A 4,604-nucleotide genomic window follows, 5' to 3' on the forward strand; every position below is an offset into this window, starting at 1 on the left:
AGAGGCATTCCTCCAGCTCCTCCACGGACACGCACCGAGGAAGACACAGAAAGGGCCTCCCCGCGATAAATGCGCCTGGCTAACCTCATTTTTCATACGTCCCATAAAAATCGTCGTCCGTGTCTCTGCCGGTGAATGGGGCCCCCCCCTGAAAACCTTTCAGTGGTCCCCGGAGAGGCGAGAATCACTGAATGCCGCTATTGGCGGGCACAGGAGCGTAACATTATATTTATGTTGTCACCTTGCGTGTCAACGGCACGGCTACTGGGAGCTCGTGAGAGTAAGACGTGAAAGGAGAGAGGGGACGAAAAAAGGGCAAAGACGGAGGGGGCCTAACGGGGAGCCTAACTGGGCCTTGTCTGCAAACACTGCCATTGGCGTCCCTCCGATCATGCTACTCATGCCATGACCAGGACAATAGGCGGATCCTTTCGTTACCTGTTTACGAAAGCCAGTCATCGTAAAACCATCGAATCGAATCGCGAAGAAAGCACACCCGACGCGGTTTCCGAGATTCGCCCTTTTTCACTTTTCCGTCCTGTTGGTTTTTTACCCGGGACACCCGGAGAAGATGCTGTGCCTTTATAATCCCGCGATGATTCTCGAAGTATACTTTTAACGACCCTTTCGATAAGCTTGCTTTTTTAAACAAAAGTGTTCGTAGTTTTTCGCGATCTACCCTATTTCGATTAGCTAAACGCAATTATTTGAAATTCAAGGATCAGTTTAAAGGTCAGTTTACCTATAGAGTGACCATTTGAGCTACTTGCACGAGTTGAGGCCCTGGCAGACGTGGATATCGCATGGGGTCCCTTCCGGTTGGTCGCGCGTGCCCCTTGTTGTCACAACTGTCGCGAACAGTTGGCTCTCCAATGTCCTCGAAAATGTCTGCGAATCGTCAGTGAGGGTCGTCGCGTCAACAGCATCCGGTTCTACGATTCGTCGTCGGTCGTTCAGTCAAACCGCTAGGTCACACGGCTCTCTGGTCTCTTTTAAAGCTTTGACAAGCTTAACGACACCGACGGCTCGTGTCGCACGGACGGAAGTCTTAATTAATAGTCCGTTCACAAAGTATCACTGAAAACCCAAAGACATTTCGAAGTATAACAGATCGGGACACTTGACAGCGAAGCATTCGAATTCCCACTGGGAATTGTGGAACAATTTTAAGGGTAGAGAGCAAGGAATAGTGGTAGAAGGATCGATGAATATCGAGCAGGACTGTTTGCAAGGCCACGGAAGATTGTGCAACAGTCAATAACTGTCGTTCGTAGGCTGGCATAAGTCGTACGTGCTCGTGAACGTTATACGCGCGGACAACGCGTGCCAGTTTCCATCAGGAGTGACGGTAACAGCTGTTGCACGTCCATTTCGAAAGCTTTCTCCGTGGAAACTCTCCGGCGGGAAATTGGCGGCGCTGATCGTCGCGTAAACACAACCTAAAAGCAGTAGATCACTCGATTCCTCTTCGCGCGTTTCTAAACACGAGCTCGCTGATACGCAACGGCGGATCTATATATACGAGCCTCCTGCCAGTCTGAAATAGAACTGTCGATCGATTAGAACTTTTTTCAGCGCCTACGTGACACCCATAAAAAGCGTATCTCTTCAGTCCAAGGGATTTGAATTCGTTCGAGCTTACCTCGTTTCAGTCAAAAGCCATTTGCATTTCTGGTTACGGCGCTGGACTCGCGTCGATAAATTCACGCTTATCCTCTAACGATGGGCAAGACGATTAAGTTAGAACTAAATCTTGAAGTTAATTATATTTGTACATTTAGAATCAGTTTTTACGAAGAGTTTTCCGAAAGGAATTTTCTTGTTTAATATTCTCGCAGCGTTTCGTGATTATATATATTTTCTTAATTGGTTCCGCCATTTTTCAGGTAATTTTACGAAACTCAACTTGAAAACCTTGACGTGTTCCAACGTTTGCATGTTGAAGCACGAGTCATTTTTTCGGAGAATAACGGAAAATCACAAATAATACATTCTTATTCGTTTTCTTAGATATCGTGCATCGTCATGGTTCTACTATCGAAACGATATTGTTTTTCTATGCGAGATCTGTCGCTTCGAAACAACGCCTTAGATTTTGACAAAATTCGGATACGTTGTAGTCTTATAGTTTCGGTTACCTATCATTTAATATAATTATAACTACTATAACCAATCGAGGAATGCAAGGAGCTTTCGCGAGCTTACAGCAAAGACATTGGACTACGCAATAAAAATAATTTCAGTTTGAACATAAATTTGTTCAACAATTTTTTGTTTCGATGTTATAAACAAACGCCCCCTGGCTTTTGTACCACGGACGCTTTTAAAAATTTGAAAAGAAACGAGAATACCGTCGGTGATGGACCGTATTTTTGTTCGGCGAAGTGCGAAAGGGAGTTGGAGCAACAGTTCGCGCGACTCATTCATGAAAAATTCGTGGAGTTAGCAGCGCAGTTACATTTCAGTTCGACGGGCGTCAACTTTTTCTCAACGCGTTGGAAAAAAAAAAAAAGAAAGTGACACGAACGAGCGCGAGAATTGATTCAAGTATTCCCTCCTCCGATCGCCGGGTGAGTGTCGTTTCATATTCGTCGAAGAGTAGCCAGTCAGAGACTCGAGATTGCAGGAGAAACGCAGGGCTGGTGTGGGGCTCGAAGGCGCGAGAGGGGCGGCGGGGAGGGGGAGGGGAGGGGGGGAGGCTGGGGCCGGTAAATTTTCATTAAAATACAAGGGAAAACATTTCTACTCCGTTAGACGGTGGAATTTGCATGAATTAGAATTTCAAGTGTCGCGCGCGCGAAACCAAGGGGCGGCCGTGGCCGGCGCTTTGGAAGAAAAAGGAAATCGACGTGTCCTGTTGGCGTGCATACGGGGGGGTGAAAAAAGCACGAAGAAAAAAACGAAGCGACGGGCGACGGGGCGGTGCGAGAGGGGCAGGTTGGAAGCGCGGATATTATTTTTCAAACGGGGTGATATACGGCCGAACGACGATTTACGAAGTTACACCGATTGCTTCGTTTTTACGGTCGGCGAGAGGGGGGCGGGGGTGGGGATGAACAAAAAGACAACTCGATCTTTTCCGCATTTTTTTTCGCGCTGTTTGCTCCCCTCGCTGTTCCTTTCCTCTAAAAATTTTTTTCTGCCCGTAAGCTCGTGTTATTTCTTCATTGGTTGTATTTTTTTTCTTTGCCCTGTAACCGTGCGCGCTCGCGATTCTTTGGAGTTTAGGAAATTTTTTGCGAAGTTGGGCACGCGCAAAAAAAATAAAAGGAAGACGATCGAAGCAGCAAAGAAGAAAGCGTTAGATGTTGGAAGGGGAACGAAGCGGCCGCAGGACAATGGGACTCGGTGCACCAACGACGCTTTTAATTTTTACGAGATTCTCTCGGGTTAAAAAGGCGCAGTGCGGCCCGTTTTTTCCTTCCGCGTTGCGCCTTCCTTCGTTTGGAGCGCTGACCGTCTCTGCGGCTGTTTTATTAGGATCGTAAAGTCCCTGCGGAAAGGAAATTTTTTTTTCGGTTCCTCGTCAACGGGTCCTGCGCCAGGGATGGGTTCCAAATTTTGGGGCCTGGTGGCGACACGCGCGCGACGCGACGGAAAAACTCGCGGAAAAAGTGATGGAAAAACTCGCGGTTGAAAGGAGCCGCGGCAAAAAGCGCATAATGAACGCTGATGTCGTGATGTCTTGTCAGGCGACCCTACCGGTTGAGTGATAATCGACGCTTTCCGGTGAAACCGCGACGGAAATTGCGTTCCTTGGTGTTTTGTTAAGGTTTCGCTGTAACGTTAAAGAGTACTTTCGAAAATGTAAATAATTGAAAAAGTGAACGAGGGATGTGTCGACGATATCAGGTGGTCTTCTACATTACAGGGCATTCATTTTCCTAATATACAATCAAAAACATTCTTAAAATTAATATAAAACTACTTTAAAAAGAGCCTTATTTTTAACATCTCTGAAAAAATGACGAGTAACCCCGGCCACCATCAAATCTAAGACTCACATCGTTATTTTGCGATGCAATTGTGATAATTGTAATACTGATACGAGCCATTTACATTCACACAAGCCTCAAAGGCCTAACCTTTAGAAATATAGCACTGAATCCAATCCTCGTCAAAAATTTCACTATAAATAATATACTGAGTTTTATTTCGAGACTCAGACATAGATGCTTTACGTGAATTTTCACGTTTTTTTATTGTTTATAGTAACTTCTTAGCACCTTTCCACTTTTCTATTAAATTCTTCGTATATGGCAACAATATCAAAATTTTGCTTCCCCAAGTTCTTCCTCGGGGTGTAAGTCTATCGTCTTTTCACAGCATTTGCGTGAGGCGACACAATTTTAAGTATGTCGCTAAATCCAATAAGAAAAGATAATGTAATGTGTGCGTGAATCATGTACGTGTGCACAGACTGTTGGCGAGTCCTATTCAGTGCCACGTGTCTCTTGTTTCAATTGGCAGAACCATATGAAATATCATGCGAATAACATTTATTAAAGGCTAATACCATAAATAACTCTCGCAATAACAATTAAAAATCATTGTTTCGTATGCAAATATTTGAGGGGGAGTCTAAATTTTAAAAGAGCTTTTTT

The sequence above is a fragment of the Hylaeus volcanicus genome, chromosome 3 (assembly GCF_026283585.1).
Source record: "Hylaeus volcanicus isolate JK05 chromosome 3, UHH_iyHylVolc1.0_haploid, whole genome shotgun sequence".
Classification (NCBI taxonomy): Eukaryota; Metazoa; Arthropoda; class Insecta; order Hymenoptera; family Colletidae; genus Hylaeus; species Hylaeus volcanicus.